This window comes from Panthera pardus, unplaced genomic scaffold (genome assembly GCF_024362965.1).
Source record: "Panthera pardus isolate Hobbes unplaced genomic scaffold, ASM2436296v1 HiC_scaffold_22, whole genome shotgun sequence".
Taxonomy (NCBI): domain Eukaryota; kingdom Metazoa; phylum Chordata; class Mammalia; order Carnivora; family Felidae; genus Panthera; species Panthera pardus.
In genome coordinates this window covers 16,486,829-16,507,722 of record NW_026526788.1, presented here as the reverse complement: position 1 = coordinate 16,507,722, position 20,894 = coordinate 16,486,829, and the positions used below count along the sequence as shown (strand labels likewise).

Genomic DNA, 20,894 nt, shown 5'->3' with positions numbered 1-20,894 from the left:
ATGTTGGGCAGTGAACATTAAGTGCCTAATGAGCTCCTTTGATGGACAGAACTCCACACATATTCTTACAATCCACTGCTGGAAGAATTAACTGCATCTCTGTGACTCCAAAGGGAAAGAGGTCTTGGAAGCTTGCACCTGGTTTCCTCTGAACTTTGATGTGCCTTTTCTCTTTGTTGATTTTGCTTTGTATCCTTTCACTGCAATAAATCATAGCTGTGAATATGCCAATATCCTGAGTTCTGTGAATCCTCGTAGTGAATCATCCAACCTGAGTGTGATCTTGGGGACCCATGACACAGGAAACACACACACACACACACATACCCAGATTGTGATCTCTAGGACTATAATTTTATTTGTACATGAGATACAGAAGCAAAATCTTTTAGATTAGTGGTTCTTAATTAATAGTGACTTTGCCTAAAAGGAGACATTTGGCACCATCTGGAGACACTGCTGGTTATCACAGCTGGGGGAGGAGGAGTCATCCAGTGGGTAGAGAGAGGTTAGGGATGTTGTTGAACATCAGCATCAGCGGATAGGCCATCCGCTACTACAAATAATTGTCTGGCAAAGAAAAAAAAAAGTCAATAGTTCTTCCTTAAGAAATTCCATGTAAGAGTGCAAGATAATATTCAATCTAATACCCAAAAAAAGAATGTGGAACATAAGTACAAAGGCAGAATGCACAAGGAAAAATTATTTAATCAGAATTGAAGTAGCTCCCACACCCAAACTCCTTGGAATGCATATGGAAGTCCTGGATGCTGAAATGTTGGTATCCCTTCCAGATAGTCTATGTACCTACATGGTCCCCAGTGTCTAATGAATAGATTGTTTTAAATACAAATTTTTTTTCAGTAGAAAAAGCACCAGAGAACCTCTCTTGCAAGATATAAATAACTCTTACATACTTTAAATGTAGAGGATGCAAATATTACACATGTATCCTATTGATAACAGGAAATGCATTTGGGACACAGAATTTCAGGTGCTTATGATCTCTGCTGTAATTCTGGCAGTGGTTCTGCAAACTATATTCCTAGTATTAACAATAAATGGGCAATAAAATCATTACCTTATATTGTTCCATCTTTAAATGAATTCTTACATTCTGTAGAAATAATATAAATGATAATGGCAGGGCTATGGGTTTAATAAATAAATAAATGAGAGTCTTTTAAACTTTGTACCCACAAATGGAGGCTATTCTCAATATACTGGTGTGGTGAGTTTAGGGGGAAAAGACAATGAGATAAGCCTTCAGGGACTTCCAGTTCAATAAGAATTTGGTCTTCGTTGTTAAGCTGGCAGGTGGATAGTAGGCAAATTGTTGTAGGAGGGAATAAGAATGCATAGGTTCAACCATGGTTGTTTCCAAGTAGAAGTTGATATATAACATAGATGGACATTTTGGAAAAGAATAAATCAGAGATCCTCTGGGCAATGAAATTGTACCAAATTAACCTTGGGATCCATCCAGGACATGTGAGAGCAATATTATGTAAATGTGGATTTTTGGTGATAGTTCAGGGTAAATAAAGCATTTTCAAGTCAGAAACAGTCATATTACAGAGATCCTACTTACTGATTGTATGGCATTAGGGAGCTTATTTATCTTTTTTATATGTTTATATGAGAGAACAAACAGGGGAGGGAAAGAAAGAGAGGGAGAGAGAGAATGCCAAGCAGGCTCTGCACTGTCAGCACAGAGCGTGATGTGGGGCTCGATCCCCTGAACCTTGAGATCATAACCTGAGCCAAAACCAGGACTTGGATACTTAACTGACAGAGCCACCCAGATACCCAGTAAGTTATTTATCTTTATTGAGTCTTCTTATCTTGTAAATTTGTGATGTGATTGTGAGGGCTAGATAAGGCGTCTTGAGGTGCAGCTTAAAGTAAGTGCTTAATTTCATATTTCGCTGTTGTGTTCTTGTAGTGACTTGTTCCTCCCATGTGATGCACCACAATGAAGGGAAGCATGGATACACTCTCCACTTCCTGGTAAACTTAGTTAGATCATTTGTGTTGGTAGACACATGGTGGGGGGGTGGGCACATGGGATACAATGACTATGGACAACAGAAGCTGACAAAGCAGAAAGACATGTGCGGCCACCCCCATCACTCTTGCAGGAAGGCTCTTCACCTGGAATAAGCGATGCCTCCGAACGGTCAAAAGTAGGAATGAGACACTTGGCCCTAGAATCACTGTTCTCAGTGGTTAAGCAGCACATTCCTCCCCAAGGCTGCACATTAAGGGCTCCATGAAATACAGCTAGAATTAGTATAGAGTTCAGGTATAGAGTTCAGGAGTTTACTCTTTGGGGTAAAAGTGCTGAAAGACCACTTTAAAGCCAAAAATATCAAAGAATCTAAAACTTGGCGGCTTGGGGCATGTTTTGAAACGATAAAAAGTAATGACAACATGATAGCAAAAAGTTTAAAGAGGAAGATTTAGTCAATTTGGAGGTATTTCTCTCACTGTCCAGAGACAAGGATATTCTGACTACTATTCCTATCAATTCTATGCCTATTACCCTAAATTCATGCTAGACTACTACAGCTCCAAGAAAATATCCCATAAATATATCTTTGTTTCTATAATTTCTGGCTCAGTCAACAATATTGTAACTAGTGATTAGACTTTCTAGACATTTAGAGGCTATTAAATGAAACATGCTTATTAAAGAAACGTGCTGTCCGATATCCAGGCCTTCACTGCACAATGATGTTGCTTGTGTATATTAACCAGTTTCTAAGCCAGTGAGTTCTGTTCATGCCCCATCCACACTTTCCTAACCATAATCAATGTTATATTAGCTGATAAAAACCAAACCAAAACAACAACAGCAAGAACAACAACAACAGCAACAAAAACAGTTTCTAGACCTGTCTGCATTGTGAAAACCCCACAAAGTAATAGCACCAGTCTGATTTCAAGTTCAGCGCCACATTTGGTATGTTGTGAAAGCAACCCTTGCAGCCATCATTCACCAATAGACACAAACCTACTTAACCGAAGACTCTGCCCTTATGAGAGACGTTATACAGTGGTTGATTCTTATTGTCTGTTCTGTGCAACACTTGTGCTTAGATCACTTTCTTTCCTATTTACGTTCCTTTCACTGTGTATGTAAAGGATTAGTTTCTGTTTTACCTTTCCGTGAATAGTGTTTCCTATGGTTACGGACAATCAGCAAGCTAATTTCATCTGAGCTCCAATCACAGGCAATTTATAAAATCTTAGAAGAACACAGGTATGTAGTCAGTAGTAATCAACTTAGCTTTGGTGGGACAATTTATTTTTATATTGTCTGCCTGTCATAAGCCTGCTGAGTTGATTTGAATCATCGAGGTATGATGGCTTTTGAAAGACTTTTGATTTTTCCCCTTCTCATGAAGTACTTATTAACAAAATGGTAGGAAAAGCCTGTATTCAAAAATTAAAATAATTTCATATCATGAAGGAAATTTTACTTATCAAATATAGTTAGTGATGGAATTATTATTACTATTATTTTTTAGGAAGGGGGGCCTTTGCAGTTTGTGGGTAACATTATAAAAGAGACATTTGTAAGAAAAGACAACATGTTTCTAGGGAAGTGTGTAGGATTGTCCTCTCCTATTTCCTCCTTAGAGGAGTGGTGTGTTTTTACCTGGATTGCTGCTTAGACTTCCCACAAATTTGTTACTCAGAACTCTATTTATTATAATATACTATTGGAGTAATAATTATTCCCAGAGAAGGAGGTGTGCATCTTTTTGGAATCCTTGCCATTTCCTCTAATATATAAATTCTGACTTTGATAACATTTTATTAACTACCTCCCATATTCTCTCTGTTTTCTATGCCTTTCTTAATTCACAGCATACATTTCTGTAATATTTTGGTTGTCTATTTGAGTGTCTAACAGATTAAAAGGCAAAGATGCTTTATGACAGTCACATGCTGCAGTCAAATAATATGTTAACTTTGATCATTTATGGCAGCTGCCTCCAGTTCCAGCATGTAGGGATTTTTTCCCCCTAAAAAATGTGTTTTCTCTTGTGACTTGGTTTACTTTTGTGCATTGGTTCTATCTTTCTGTTTAACAAATTACCCCACATCTTAGTCACTAAGGCAACAACCCTTTACTGTCTCACAGTCTCTGTAGGTCAGAAGTCCAGGCAGTGCTTCACGGGGCTCTCTGGGTCTGAACACCTCACGAAGCTCAGGGAAGGTGTCAGCGGGGCCACAGTGGTCTGGGGGCTCCCCTGAGGGTGAGTGGACACCCTTCCATTCCTTACTCAAGAGGTCACTGGCAGGATTGTTTCTCCTGGGCTCTTGGGAGGGGTCCTCAGTCCCTTCCTTACTGGCCATCGGCCAGGGGCTTCCCTCACTGTCAATACATGGGTCTTTTCCATGAAGCAGGTCACGCCAGAGACAGCAAGTTAGAAGCCAAGACCCTGTGAGCAAGAAAAGCATCACAGAGTTCTGGTATTTGATCCCAGAAGCCATTAATCTCAAGCATGATTAATCTCAAACCCTGTGTCATGGGGAGTGGAAAGGATATGAACATCAGGAGAGGAGCATCACTGAGAGCCCTTTCAGAAATTGCCTGCCCGTGTGCGTGTGTGTGTGGTGTTTTATGAAAATAAAACGCTTCTTTTAAAACAATCTGATTTTACTTTCTTTATCTTTATTTCTCAAATATTTTAGAATGTAACCCATCACCCTCATGATGAAGAGAAATTTCGGGACACATTATGCCACCTCCAGTATGTAGGAACGCACACAGAGCACAGCATGTGTTACGTTACGGACATGACTTTTGCCTCTAACGTTGGAAAGGATATGTTCGTGTCTCCCTCTCCTTAGTATCTGAAGGGGTGGTGATTTACAATGACTGGATTAAAGTGTACTTAGAAACCAAATTAAGAACTGTACTGTTGGGTATTAGGATAATCTTTTTAAAGTATGGCTAAGTGGGCCCACGTGCCTTCTCATCGTCTATAGATTTCTTGCCCTATTGTGTCATCTTTTTCTATTTGCATGCACCAAATGTGGCTTTCAAAATAGGAACTTTAGATAAAATACAGGTCTGTAGCAGCATGCCCCTGACAGCCATATAACAACATGTAGGGAAAAGGGTTCACTTGGAAGACAAATCCTAAATAAACTTGTAAGTTCTTTCAGAGTATTTATTACGCCTTCTCCTCACGTATCCAGTACTTAATGTCTCAGATTTCACTAGTTTAAAAATCACGTTGTCCTCAAATGCCCGAGTAAAAACCCTGACCCCGACTTTACTTGCTTAGATGTAAGAATTCAATCATTTATGAGGTGTTTACAGATTTCCAGGGACGCGTACCTGCTCCCAAGTCTGTATCGGTTTTTACATGACACCTGCATTTACCATCTGGCTCCAGATCAGAACCTGTAACCACTTTTCTTCAAGGTCCTCATCCTGCACGTCACATCCTGCTGGGTCTCTTGGTGCCCACACGGCTTTTTGTGAAACACTTCAACTGAGTGGGGGACACCTATCCATCCTTTCTGCAAATACAGTGAGCATAGACACAAGTCTTCAATTTTTAACAAAAATTATGCTGAAGATTGTAAGATAGTGATGAGAATTTTATCACAAAGACATTTAAAATTCAGTATGTGATATAGCTATTCTCAAAGGACACAAATCCTTACATCTCTGCGGACGTCCTCTACTGCGTAATACATCACCTGTGAAAGAGGTGACTTCTTTAAATACAATCTTGAGATCTTATGGGTTTTTTTATACTTATCGTGCCGTGAACTCATAGGGACTGGGTTCCCGCAGCTCAGGCTCCTCTCTGTGTATTCTCACAAGGTGCACTTCTCTGGGTGGGGCAGGCTGGCGCTTCAGCTGAACCCAAGTACCTTTCTTTTTGGCTTCCTTCTTGCTCTGATCATTTTCCTTCACATGCTTCAGGAAGGCTCTTTGAGGGCTTAATACGCTCAGTATATACATTAATTCTCTCAGCAAGAATCTTACCCTCAACGTGCTTGGCCGATTACACAAGTGCCAACAGCATGCTGGGTAACACGGTAGACCCTTCCAGTTTTGCCATGGGGACGTCTGGGGGGCTCTCCTTTATGAACACTGCCCATTCCCTTGATGTCCCCAATATCACCTTTCTTTTGATTCGCATGTATGTGACCAAAGGAACAACTCCATGTTTTCTAAAGGGCATAGAGAACATACAGCAGGTACCTCTCCTCTTTCGCTTTGTGTGGGTCATTTTGGTGAATTATTGGAAGACGGCAGTTCTTGCCAAAAAAAAAAAAAAAAAAAAAAAAACTGAAACAGGTAGACTTCTTAGTAACCTAGGGCTGCCACCCTAAGGAATTATGGAAGTGCCCTTGGTATCACATTAGTTAGAGCCAGGTGTTACCTGTCTGGGATAGTGATTTGGTTATCTCGTCTACTTGGGTTACATAGAACTTTTAGCCACTCTGAAGGCCATGACATAAAGACCTAAGTTAAAAGATGTGGACTTGTTACCATCATTTTAGCCAGGTTATTAATTTTACAAGCATTGTTGTCAGATGTATCTTCTAGAAGCAGTTTGCTTCCTTGCCAATGTTCACCTCCCGGCCCCACTATAATCCATTCTAACACAGCAGCCCAAGCTACTCTTGGAGTGCCAAACCACATCGTTCTTATGCAAAAAAAAATTTAAAAAAAGTCAGCGACTCTCCATCTCATTCTGAATAAAAGCCAAATTCATCCAGAGGGTGCCACATGGCCTTACCTCCTCTTAACTCACTGGGATTGTGCCCACTGTAGTTGCCGCTTCTGTTCCTTGGCTCAAACCACAGAATTCTTTGTCATTTTCCCAGCACATGTGACGCCCACGCCCCCCTGAGGGTACTCACACTGTCCTCTCTGCTGAGGACTCTCTCCCTGCGGTGTCCCTGAGCTTGGAGCCCTCACCGCACTCCCCAATGAGGCTGGCTCTGGCCAACCTGTTCAGCACTGTCCCCGCCTCCATGGCTGCGTATACACCTTGCCTTCTTTTCCTCTGTACTTGAACACCTTCTGACACACTGCACTTTTTCCCTGATGACTCCACACACTAGGATTTAACCTCCAAGAGGGCAGGGCGAAAGGACATGTCTATCTGTTTTGTGTATTACTGTGCATTGTTTTCTTCATTACTGTGGGTTTTTAAAATTTATTTATTTTGAGAGAGAAAGAGAGAGAGCACAAATGGAGGAGGGGCAGAGAGAGGGAGACAGAATCCCAAGCAGGCTCTGCATTGTCAGTGCAGACCCTGACATGGGGCTCAATCTCAAGAACCATGAGATCATGACCTGAGCCGAAATTAAGATTCAGATGCTCAACCGACTGAGCCACCCAGGCACCCCTATTACTGTGTCTTCATACATGATGTGTACTTGATAATATCTGTTAAGTTAATGTTACTTCTTTGCCAATGATCACGGATCTTAGGCAAATCAGTTTCCAAGTTTGGAAAAATCTGAGATGTCATCAAAGTCATTCCTCACTTCACAGATGGAATAAATGAGGCCCAGAGAGAACACACAGCTATTTTCAGGAAAAGTAGAATTAGAAAGCTGCCCTTTTTTTTTTAACTCTTTAACAAAGGTGGGTACAAGTGATTTACATAACTCCGTACTTAGAGTAGTAGGAGCCTAAAACTCATTCCAGTTTTAAACGTTTAGAAATTACTAACCTATCGTGTTCATTGTGTTTTATTTTACTCTTAATGGAATTGTTCACTTCTCATGTGACATTCTCTCTTACCTTTCCACCCCACTTTCTTGACTCTGCTATTTATTCAGTAATATTGTAATAACTGTGATGTATAAAATAGACTTGCAGTGAATGTTTCCAAGATGGGTTCTAGCATGTGGTTATGGCTTTATGATGTCCGTATACTAAAGCAGAAATGTCTCCCTGCCTCCAGGATGGAGGGCCACAAGACAGCAGGGACTGACTGGGGCTCACCTTAGGGGCTTCGCTCTTGTCACTGATGCATGCGTGCCTTCGGATCACTTAGCACTGTGTCTAGTAGTGGGGGGCGGGGGGGCTGAGTTGCACAGGGAGTTAATGCTCCCTTCGATCAGTGGGAAACAGGAGTTTGCCTATGATTTTTGTCCCCCTGAAAAGAGTTTATTTGGCCTCTTCGATGACAGTCCTTCAAAATCAAGTGAGCGATGGCCCATCACACCTGCAGAGACCTGCTCAGAAACACACTGTAATGTTGTCTCTGCCTCCCTCCCTGCCTCCCTCCCCTATCCTCCCTCCTGTGTCTCAGGGGCTGTACTCCTAACAGAACTATGGGGCTGCCTTTAAGGACCTTGAATGCTGCTAAGAAAATTATGTTCAGACATACGTAATGACCACAAAGTACCATGTGATCTGTCTTATTAAGTACATATAAAGGACACAAGTTCGAGGAAAGAGATCTCTTTAGTTTGAAGAGTGAGAAAGAAAGAGTGAGCAAGCAAGAGCAGGGGAGGGGCAGAGAGAGAGGGAGAACCTCAGGCAGGCTCCACACTGTCAGAGCAGAGCCAGATGCGGGGCTCTATCCCAACAACCCTGGGATCATGCCCGGAGCCAAAACCAAGAGGTGGACATTTGCTTAACTTACTGAGCCACCCAACAGTCCCCCTTTTTATGGACCATTTTTAAAGACAGGGACATAAAAGACATGGGCACTACCATCCACCCCCAACCCCAATGAAAAAAAAGGGAAGGGTAAACATGCAGATATGCTGGCACACCTCCTCTGTGACCCAGACAAGCCCTGGTTGAATAGGGAGTGTTCTGCCCCCAGTTTGCTTGATGATGCTTGGTGCTGTTGCCCACACGAGTCCAGACAGATTTGCGTGTAACTCATGCCCTGACCTGTGGCAGCCATCGGTGCACATCAGTAGTTGTCACCGCAAGTGACGGGCAGTCCCCCCGAACCAGGTCCGGCCTCCTGTTCTCCTCTTCACTGTCCTCTCTCATTATGCTTGGTGCTCACGTGGACATTATGCTTGGTGGTCACATTATGCTTGCAGCTCAAGGCTGCAATCAGTGCTCCAACAAAGTGAGGCACAACAACAACAACAACAACAACAACAACTACAGAATTGAATTATCAAGCTCCTCAGTAAGTTCTTAACTGACTTGGAGTAAAAGACAAGCTGTGGACTAGTTTTTTTGTTTGTTTTGTTTTTTTTTTATGAACAAGGCAGTGCAGTTGTCTTTTAATTACATGCTCCTTACATCAGAGAAATGAGATGCTGTATCTTTAACTTTGAATCAATGAAACTTAAACCCTATCACTTTCTCATAATTCCTGTAGCTCATCACTTTATACTTTACATCTTTATTTATTGTCTCAGAACATGAATGTTCCCTTCAATGTTTTTCAGCCTGGTACCTGCCTTAGCTTTCTACTGCAAATCAGTGTTCTTCATTCATAGGAATTTGTATTAGAAATGGTAAAAACAGATAGAGGTGTCTGGCTGGCTCAGGTGAAGAGCGTGCGACTCTTGATCTCACGGTTGTGAGTTTCAGACCCACGTTGGGTGTAGAGATTATAAATAAACTTAAAAACGAAAGAAATGGTCAAAGTAGTAGTATCCATTATTATTAGCGTCTGTTTTTCAGAATGGCTCATGAACCCCAAGAGTTTTATTTGTAGCTACCAGGAAGATAGATGGCTGGATAGATGGGTTATGGATGGACGGATGCATGGATAGATGGATGGATAGATAGATGGATAGATAGATTATGGATGGACGGATGGATGGATGGATGGATGGATAGATGGATTATGGATGGGTGGATGGATGGATACATGGATTATGTACAGATGGCTGGATAGATGGATGGATAGATAGTATTTTTTGCTGATGTTCCATCTTGCCTCTCTGTCCTATTCAGTAGTTTATTTCAGAAACCATTTTATATTTTTAGTGTTAATTTTGTTTAGTGGCTTTTAATATACTACCTTTTTTGAAATATCTGCTGCATTCTTTCTGTATTTGTTTTTATTTTTTAATATTTATTTTCAGATATAGTTAACAGTGTTATATTAATTTCAGGTTTACAATATCATGATTCAACAATTGTATGCATTACTCAGTGCTCATCATGACAAGTGTACTTAATCCCCATCACCTGTTTCTACCATCCCCCCCCACCTACCTCCACTCTGATAACCATCAGTTTCTTCTCTATAGTTAAGAGTCTGTTTACCGGTTTCTCTCTCTTTTTTTTCTTTGTTCTGTTTCTTACATTCCACATGAGTGAAATACTATGGTATTTGTCTTTCTCCTACTGACATATTTCACTTAGCATTATATGCTCTAAGTCTTTCCAGGTTGTTGCAAATAACAAGATTTCATTGTTTCATGACTGAGTAATGCAGCTTTAAATATATATATATATATATATATATATATATATATATATATATATTTATCAATGGACACTTGGGTTGCTTCTATAATTTGATTATTGTAAATAATGCTATTATAATCATAGGGATGAGTGTATCCCTTTTAGTTAGTGTTTTCATATCCCTCAGGTAAATAATCAATAGAGGAATTACTAGATCCTAAGCTAGCTCTATTTTTAATTTTATGAGTAACTTGTATACTGTTTTCCATAGTAGCTGAACCAGTTTTCATTCTCATTAACAGTGCACAAGGGATCCTTTTTCTCCCCATCGTCACCAACACTTGGTATGTGTGTTTTTTATTTTAGCCATTTGATTTAGGTGTGAGGTGGTATCTCATATGGTTTTGATTTGTGTTTCCCTGATGGTGAATGATGCTGAACATCTTTTCATGTGTCTGTTGGCCATCTGGAGGTCTTCTTTGGAAAAATGTCTGTTTATGTCTTCTGCCAATTTTTAATTGGATTACTTGTGTGTGTGTGTGTGTGTGTGTGTGTGTGTGTGTGTGTGAGAGAGAGAGAGAGAGAGAGAGAGAGAGAGAGAGAGTGAGAGAGTTGTATAAGTTCCTTACATTTGTTGGATACTAATCTTTTATTGGATATATCATTTGCAAGTATCTTCTTCCATTCAGTAGGTTGCCTTTTAGTTTTATTGATTGTTTCCTTTGCTGCGCAGAAGCTTTTTATTTTGATGTAGTCTCAATAGTTTATTTTTTTATTCCCTTGACTCAGAAGATATATCTAGGAAAATACTGCTGCAGCTGATGTCAAAGAAGGTACTGTATGTGCTCTCTTCAAGGATTTTCATGGTTTCAGGTCTCACATGTTGGTCCTTCATCCATTTTGAGTTTATTTTTGTGTATGGTATATGAATGTGGTCCAGTTTTCATTCATTTGCATGTTGCTGTCCAGTTTTCCCAGCATCATTTATTTGTTGAAGAGACTGTCTTTTCCGATTGCACATTCTTGCCTCCTTTGTTGATTAACTGACCACAGAGTTGAGGGTTTATTTCTGGGATCTCTATTCTGTTCTATTGATCTATGTGTCTATTTTTGTACCAGTACCATACTGTTTTGATTACTACATCTTTGTAATATAACTTGAAGTCTGAAATTGTGAAGCCCCCAGTTTTGTTTTTTTTTTTTTTCTTTTTCAAGATGTCTTTGGCTATTCTGGTTTCATACAAATTTTAGGATTGTTTTTCCAGTAATGTGAAAAATGCTATTGGTACTTTGATAGGAATTGCATTGAATATGTAGATTGCTTTCGGTGATATAGACATTTTAATAATATTTGCTCTTCCTGTTGATGAGCATGAATATCTTCCATTTGTTTGGGTCATCTTCAGTTTCTTTCATCAATATTTTATAGTTTTCAGAGTATAAGTCTTTCACCTCCTTAAGTTTACTCCTAGGTATTTTATTATTTGGGGAGCTGTTATACATGGGATGTTTTCTTAATTTCTCTTTCTGCTGCTTTATTATCAGTGTATAGAAATGGAATGAACTTCTGTACATTGATTTTAAATTCTGTGACCTTACTGGATTCATTTATCAGTTCTAGTAGTTTTTTGGTGGAGTATTTAGGGTCCTCTATCTTATCATGTCATCTGAAAATAGTGAAAGTTTTCCTTCTTCCTGATCAATTTGGATGCATTTTATTTCTTTTTGTTGTCTGATTGCTGTGGCTAGGACTTCCAGTATTATGATGAATAGCAGTGGTGAGAGTAGACGTCCTTGTTTTGTTCTGATATAAGGGAAAAGCTCTCCGTTTTTCCCCATTGAATATGATGTTAGCTGTATGTTTTTCATAGGTGGCCTTTATTATGTGGAAGTATGTTCCCTCTAACTTATTTGGTTGAGGATTTTTATTATGAATATATGTTGTACTTTGTCAGATTTTTTTCCCTTCATATATTGAAATGATCATACAGTTTTTATCCTTTTTTATAGCTGATGTGATGAATCACATTGATTTGCAAATATTGAACAACTTGCTACCCAGAAATAAATTCCACTTGATCATGGTGAATGATTTTTTAAAAAAGTAATATTGGATTAAATTTGCCAGGCTTTTGTTGAGAATTTTTGCATCTATTTTCATGAAGGATATTGGCTTATAGTTCTCTTCTTGTGTCTTTATCTGGTTTTAGAATCAGGGTAATACTGGCCTCAATTTTTTGAAATAGCTAGAGAATTTATTAACTCTTCTTTAAATATTTGATAGAATTCACCTGTGAAGCCATCTTGTCCTGGAGTTTTGTTTTTTGGGTTTTTTCGATTACTGATTTAGTTTCATTGCTGGTTATCAGTCTGTTCAAATTTTTTATTTGTCCATTCTTCAGTTTTGGCAGACTATATATTTCTAGGAACTTATCAATTTTGTCTAGGTTGTCCAGTTTGTTGGCATATAATTTTTCATAATATTTTCTTACACGATTCTGTGCTGTTGGTATTTCTCCTCTTTTGTTTTTGATTTTGTGTATTTGAGTCCCATTCCCCTCTCTTTTCTTTTACTTTTTAAAATTAGTCTGGTTGGAGGTTTATCAATTTTTGTTGATCTTAAAAAAAAACAGTTCCTGGTTTCATTTATCCCTCCTATTATTATTATTAATATTATTTTCTGTATCATGTATTTATGCTCTCACCTTTATTATTTTCTTCCTTCTGCTGGGTTTTGTTTGTTATTCTTCTTGTATCTTCTTGAGGTGTAAGGTTAGGTTGTTTGAGATTTTTCTTGCTTCTTCTGATAGACCTGTATTGCTGTAAACTTCCCTCTTAGAACTGTTTTTCCTGCCTCTCAAAGATTTTGGACCATTGTATTTTTAATTTTGTTTGCTTCCATGTGATTTTTCATTTCTTCTTTGATTTCTTGGTTTACCATTTATTGTTTAATAGCATGTTTTTAACTTCCATGTATTTGTGATCTTTCCATTTTTTAAAAATTTTTTTAATTTTGTATTTGTTTTTGTGGTTGATTTCTGGTTTCATAGTATTGTGGTCAAAATGAAGGTATGATAGGGGCGCCTGGGTGGCGCAGTCGGTTAAGCGTCCGACTTCAGCCAGGTCACGATCTCACGGTCTGTGAGTTCGAGCCCCGCGTCAGGCTCTGGGCTGATGGCTCAGAGCCTGGAGCCTGTTTCCGATTCTGTGTCTCCCTCTCTCTCTGTCCCTCCCCCGTTCATGCTCTGTCTCTCTCTGTCCCAAAAATAAATAAACGTTGAAAAAAAAAAAAAAAAATGAAGGTATGATATACCTTCATTCTTTTTGAATTGGTGAAGCCTGTTTAGTGGCCTAATATGTGATCTATTCTGGATAATGTTCCATTTGCACTTGAAAAGAATGTGTATTCTACTGTTTTACAGGAGTGTTATGAATATATTTGTTAAATCCATCTGGTCCAATGTGTCATTCAAACCCACTATTTCCTTATCTATTTTCTGTTAGGATGATCTGCCCATTGATATAAGTGGGGTATCTAAGTTCCCCTACTATTATTGTATTATATTGATTACTTCCTTTATGTTTGTTAAACAGTGCTTTATGTATTTGGGCACTTCATGTCGGATGCATAAATATTTACAATTTTTATATCTTCTTGTTGGATCATTCCCTTTATGATTATATAGTGTCCTTCTTTGTTTCTTGTTACTGTCTGTTTTAACGTCCATTTTTTCTGATGTAGGTATCACTGCTACAGCTTGTTTTTTTCTTTTCATTAAAAATGCTTCTCTTCCCTTCATTTTCATTCTGCAGCTGTTGTAGGGTCTGAATTCAGTCTCTTGTAGGTAGAATACAGATAATTCTTGTTCTTTTATCTGTCCCATCACCCTATGTCTTTTGATTGAAGACATTCAAAGTAATTATTGATATGTTTGTACTTGCTGACATTTTGTTATTTGTTTTATGGTTGTTTTTGTAGTTCTCTTCCTTTCTCCTCTTGTTCTCTTCTCTCATGGTTCACTGGCTGTCTTTAGTGATATGTTTGGATTGCTTTCTTTTTATTATTTGCATATCCATTAGTGTCTTTTGTTTTATGGTTACCATTCAATGCATATAACAATGTCTATTAAGTTGATGTTCACTTAGATTGAACCCATTCTAAAAGCACTAAATTTTTGCCAGCCCCTCACCGTGTTTTAGTATATGGTGTCATACTTTTACATGCTTTTAGTTTGTGAATTCCTTGACTAATTTTTATTAGAATGTAGTTAATTTTATTGATTTTGTGCTTCCTGCTTTTCTTACTCCTGTCTATGGTCTTTCCCTTCTGCTCAAAGAGTACCTTTTAATATTTCTTGTATGCCTGGTTTAGTGGTCATGGATTTCTTTAACTTTTGTTTGTCTGGGAAACTCTTTATCACTCCTTCTATTGTAAATGAAAGCTTTGCTGGATAGAGTATTCTTGGCTGCAGATTATTTTTCCCTTTAAGCACTTTGAATATATCATACCACTCCATTCTGACCTGCAAAGTTCTGCTGGCAAATCTACTGAGAGCCTTATGGGGTCTCCCTTGCATGTAACTGTCTTTTCTTGTCTTGCGGCTTTAAAATTTTTTCTCTTTATCATTACATTTGCCATTTTAACAACTATGTGTCTTGGTGTGAACCTCCTTGGAGTGATTTTGCTGGGGGCTTTCCTTGAATCTGGATTTCTGTTTTCTTCCCCAGATTTGGGAAAAACTATTTCTTCAAATACTTTTCCTGTGCCCTTTCTCTCTCTTTTCTAGGGATCCATATAATGTGACTGTTTTAACACTTGATCTTTTCCCCAGTCTATTTTCATTTTTTATCATCACTTTTCTCTCTCATGTTCAGCTGGATTGCTTTCCATTACTCTGTCCTCCCGGTCACTGATCTGTTCTTCTGTTTCCTCTAGTCTACTGTTCATTCCCTCTAGGGTATTTTTTATTTCAGTTGTTGAGTTTTTCATCTCCGAATCATTCATTTCTTATGTTTTCTGTTTGTTGAGGTCTCACTGAGGTACTGTCCTCTTTTATCAAGTTCAATGAGTGCCTTTTTGACCATTACTTTATTTACTTTTTAAATATCTTTTTTTTAATTTAACAGAATAGTATACATGTATTATTGGACTTTATGACATGAAAACATGTTATGCAATGGGATATTCTGTCTTACAGTACTACTCTCATATGCACTGAGACCATTGTAACATGCCCATATAAAATCCAGCATAAAAAGTTCTCTTTCTTCAACTTCTTTACTCAATTAAAACAAACCATGAATATTTATTTTGTGATTTGAAAACCAGGCTATTTTATGCTTTAAACTTCTGGCAAGTCATTTCTCATGGGGCCTTTCCAAAGCCTTATTTTCAATAATGGCTATCCTTTATTTTTTTGTGGCTGGCTTAAAGAATCTAAAAATACATATTTTATTAATCTCACATTGTCTGCTATATCGTGGATGCTAGGTCATGGAGTTTTTGTTGTTGTTCTTGTGGTTGTTGTTGTGGTTATTATTGTCCTCATCTTAGCTGTAGAGGGTAAAATGTTATATATTATAAAAAATAGAAGGAACAAAACCTTATTATCCATTTGCAAAATTTTACAATACCCACTCCCATTCCCAGTGAAAGTTCCTTCTACATCTTTCTCCACAACCAGGATTATAGAGCATCACATCAAGAGAGAAAAGAGCAGGTAGCCAATTTGTAAGTAATCCTGAATAATACACCTATACATTGATGAAACACAAATTTGTCCCAAATAAGCACTCTTTGCATACACATCTAAATCTAAATAGAATTTTTCATATACACAATGCAGTCTCAATGTTTTAAATTAAAAAAAATCAAAAATGTAAACAAAAAAATAAATTTAAATTTAAATTCATAAATATACCATATTCTGGGGCAATCGCATTAGGATCTTATCCCCCTGTTTCAGAATTCTGACCATTATTTTAAAGGATCTGTCAGGCATATTAATTATCTCCCTTCCCTTTAGGTCTCTTGCTGTGATTTTGTCCTGTTCTTTCATTGGGGCATATTCCTCTGTTTCCTCATTTTGTCCTAGTCTCTGGGTCTGTTTCTGTGTTAGGAGAGTCAGCCGTGTCTCCTGCTCTCGAAAGTCGCAGCCTAACGAAGAAGAGGCTTTGCCGTGCCCCGCGGTGCAATGTCCCCTGTTCCCCAGAACTTGGTGCCGCAGTGTGTCTCCTGTGTGCGTTGTGCCCTGTTGTGGCTGAGCCCCTTTCGCCTTCAGTACCATCATCTGCGACGGCTCTTGGTCGGCCGTGGGCAGGGTTTGTTCCCTGTGATGTTAGTGGACTTGTCTGGGGCTGCGTTGGCTTACATTGAGTCAAATCAGGTATTTGAGCTGCAGTGTCTTCTCTTTTTGTTGTCCCCTGCGAAGCTTTTGTTGGTGGGCAGGGCTGCAGTCAGACCAGATGTCTGCCCCAGCCCACTGATGGGGCTGCAGTCAGACTGGTGTGTGTGCCTATCTTCCTCTCTTCTTGAGGCAGCAGTCAGTCCAGAGAGGTGCAGGTGCATTGGAGAACACGGGGGAACTGTGATGGACAAAGTCCGTGCTGGCCTGCGGTGGAGGGGATTTGTAGCCACTGTGGACAAGTCCTGCTGAGGCTGGGTTGGAGGGGCTGGGTCTGCAGGAGGGTGTGGGGGTGGGGCACGTTGTCAGCAAGCTAGGTGTTGAGTGTTCCTGTTGTGCCGGTTCCCTTATATCTAGGCCAGGGGATGGGAGAGGGAGATGGCACCCACCAGCTCCTTTGTTCTTGGAGAAGTCTCCCAACAATCCCTGCCCTTCCAGCACAGGCCCCAAGATTCACAGACAAATTTCCCTACCATATACACAGATTTCTTTCAAACTCCTGCTTCTGTGCCATATGTCAGCCAGGCTATCTGCTGTGCTATCATCCAGGGCCTGGAGTGCCTAGTGGGGTTCTGCCCCCCTCCCCTCTGTGCCTGGGGAACCTAGTGGGTTCTGTCCTCCCTTCTCCCCTGTGCCCGGGGCACCTAGTGGGGTTCTGCCCCCCTCCCCTCTGTGCCTGGGGAACCTAGTGGGTTCTGTCCTCCCTTCTCCCCTGTGCCCAGGGTACCTAGTGGGGTTCTACCCGCCTCCCCTCTGTGCCTGGGGCACCTAGTGGGGTTCTGCCCCTCTCCCCTCTCACACATCAGGTGTTGTTCCCTCCTGCAGATAGTCCCATGGGTCCGTTTGGCTTCTGATCACATCTCCGCTCTTTTTCTCCTTTTGGATATGGCCTCTTTTGTACATCTAGCTGCAGTGAGTCTATTCTGCTGGTTCTTCAGGTCGTTTTCCAGGTTATTTACACAGAATTAAGTGTCGTCTGGTTGTATCCACGGGGCGAGGTGACCCTAGGATCCTTGTACTCGTCCATCTTCCTCTTTCTCTTAGGATGAGATCACTCAGGCTTTTTCAGTGTGTCTTCTTCGTGCACTCACTAGCTGTTTTATTGAGCTAAGGCTTATTTCTTCCACCATGCACAGAAAGCACAGGCTGGTTAAAGGTCCCTTCTGTGCACGCAGCATTTGGTCCAAAACATGCTTCCTCTACCTGACCAGGTTTCAGGGAACAGGTTCTGCTTCAATAACCATTTTAAGAAGGAAAATGGCACGTATAGTTTTATTATAATTATATATATTTGTTTGCTAGTTTATATTTTTTGTATATTATGTTGAGCCATACAGGTTTTACCCGTAGTCTTTCAGCGTGGGTACACTACTCTCTGAAGCTGATAGTAACTTATTAATGGATAGGAAAGTCAGTTCCATTCAAATGGTTCATAGAGTCACCTTTTGAGAAGATAATTATTTTATTTTTTTAAGCGTTTTTTTTTTTTTTTTTTTTGAGAGAGAGAGACAGACAGATAGACAGACAGAGTATGAGCAGGGGAGGGGCAGAGAGAGAGAGAGGGAGACACAGAATCCGAAGCAGGGTCCAGACTCTGAGCCTTCAGCACAGACCCTGATGTGGGGCTCAAACCCATAAGTGTGAGATCATGACCTGAGCTGAAGTCAGAGGCTTAACCAACTGAGCCACCCAAGAAGATAATTACTTTAATTCAAATTCAAATCATGGATCGTACTGGGGATAAAATGGTGAACTAAAGCAGATATATGTGCTGTCGTTCTGAGATTCATTGTAGATTCCTGGTATAGTTTTGGTTTGGGGAGACACCTAGAAAAACAAAATGTATGAATTATCAATCTCAATACGTTTTTTTTTTTTTTAATTTTTTTTTTTTAACGTTTATTTATTTTTGAGACAAAGAGAGACAGAGCATGAACAGGGGAGGGGCAGAGAGAGAGGGAGACACAGAATCTGAAACAGGCTCCAGGCTCCGAGCTGTCAGCACAGAGCCCGACGCGGGGCTCGAACTCACGGACCGTGAGATCATGACCTGAGCCGAAGTCGGACGCTCAACCGACCAAGCCACCCAGGCGCCCCTCAATACGTTTTATTAACAAGCATGCGCCTAGTAATTTTTGTTAGCTTAATCATGAAAACGTTTTTAACTTTTTGAGAAGATGCCTTCTCAAAAACTGAATAGAAAAGAATGTACTGCACTAGAGAATGTTAACATATTTTAGACATGACAGTGTTTGTTTACATCACAGCATAAAAATTGCAAAAAGGTAGAGTTCACTGAACAGAAATTATGGATACATACATAGTCATGGTTTGGGAATGTTAAGAGGACCCGTATGAAGTATGAAGAGCTGTCAAGGGATGGCCTTGAAAGTTGACCCTCTTAGGCAAGGATAACTTCCTCCATCTCATGGCAAGTTAATGGAGCCATATCATAATGAAATGGAATGCTGTTTTTAATGGATTTCTTAGGTTATTTTAGAAGCCAAAAGATCATTTTAATTGTATCTTTTGGAAAAAGTTACTTAGCCAAATATACCTTGCCAAAAGTTATGACTCCTAAGCTGGAATTAGATCACCGTGCTATTAAATTCAATGATTAAGGATTTTTAGAAACCATTTTTGTGAGTCTTACGGAGGATAAAGATTGGCTGCTTTACAGGACATATGTGTCTGATGTGCACATACGTGAGCCTACACGTGGGGTACATCGGACACAAGCGACATCTGAGTGTGACTGTAAGCTCTGTTATTTTGTGTACCCATCTTTCTGTTGAGCTCAACAGCACTGGAAAAGCTGCCCTTTGGTTTTTCCTGGAGAAGCTATTTACAGAAACTGGTGATGTTTTCAGGAGACCGTTCACTTCACAGGACACCTGGCACCTTTCTCAAAATGAGATCTCCTTCTCTGATTACTGTGCTGTGTCCCATTTTCAGCTGTCTGGCATGGTTCTTTCTAAGCAGTGTATCTGTGAGGTTGTGAAAGGAAAGATAACCGAGGAATAAGAGGGCAGCTAAGAAGTCAGCGTTTCTCATGCAAAAATTGAAGCTCAGAGAGGTTAAGTAACTTCAGTCAGATCGTCAGCCTCACAGTCTCTATCCGACTTACCATGTGTCAGCTTGCTTCACTGACAGAATTAAGAATCAGACACAGAATTAAGATGAGCTGCTTCATTCTTTTGCAAAACCCAAACACAAAATTTTAGTCCAAAGTTCATCAAAAGTCAAATTGGAGTTTTTAGGAAAGGAGTTGTAATCTTTTTGATAAACTTAATATGTTTTTTTTTCTGAATTTAGGGGAAAACATTTGGTATTTTTTTTTTTAGTTAATTTCTCAATCTATAAATAAGATACTTACAGAATAGAATAAACCTAATAGATAGATGGCCAAATAAATTAAAAACTTCTTGGAGCTTTATCAAGAAATACTTAAGTGTTTCAAGAAAGAAACATTTAACTGTTTCATAGTAAAGTTTTTAGGCGTATTGATAATTTGCATAGACATTGATTATATTCTTGAGTTAAAATATATACGGGCTTCTAAAATCTTCCATTGGCTATAGAATCTGGAAGAGTAAATCAATCCAGATTGTATTTAGACAGTCACTTCTTTAATTTCAAGAAGGGCACAAGAAAGCAGAGAGAAAGGATTAGCATGCCTTAGCAATTCGAGTGATACTTACTGGGCTGCTCTCCACAGTGGAATACACTCGTCCCCCCAGTTGAGTCTTGTTTGCTTACATGCTCGTGTTCCACTTCCGTCCACGATGCAAAGCTGCAGAATGACAACACTGTGACCGTTACTGAAAACGATTGCATTGAATTTTTTCTTTGATTAAGTGAAGGCAATGTTAAAGCCTTCCCTTTGCCATTTTGAAATGTTATTCAACTTCATTCAGTTATGAAGAGCTGTGTTAAGCACACAGGCCAAACTGAATGAATTCTATGAAACAAAACCCAAGCAACTGCTCTAATTGTATCCCAGCACACCGAGGGGAAGTTCAAATGCATCTGCTTTGCTGCTGGTGATTTGTGTTGCCCAGTATATAAGAACCTAAAGAGACCGTCTTTTTTCAACTTTG

The 20,894-nt window shown here is 39.5% G+C and overlaps 1 protein-coding gene and 1 pseudogene across 16 annotated transcripts in view; one reads left to right on the top strand and one right to left on the bottom strand.

Moving 5' to 3' along the window:
- Window positions 1-20,894, top strand: part of PCDH15 (protocadherin related 15) — a 1,681,879-nt gene that overhangs the window by 813,672 nt on the left and 847,313 nt on the right. The gene's annotated exons all lie outside the window — the stretch shown is intronic.
- On the bottom strand, window positions 5,786-6,266 carry LOC128779086 (60S ribosomal protein L21-like; annotated as a pseudogene).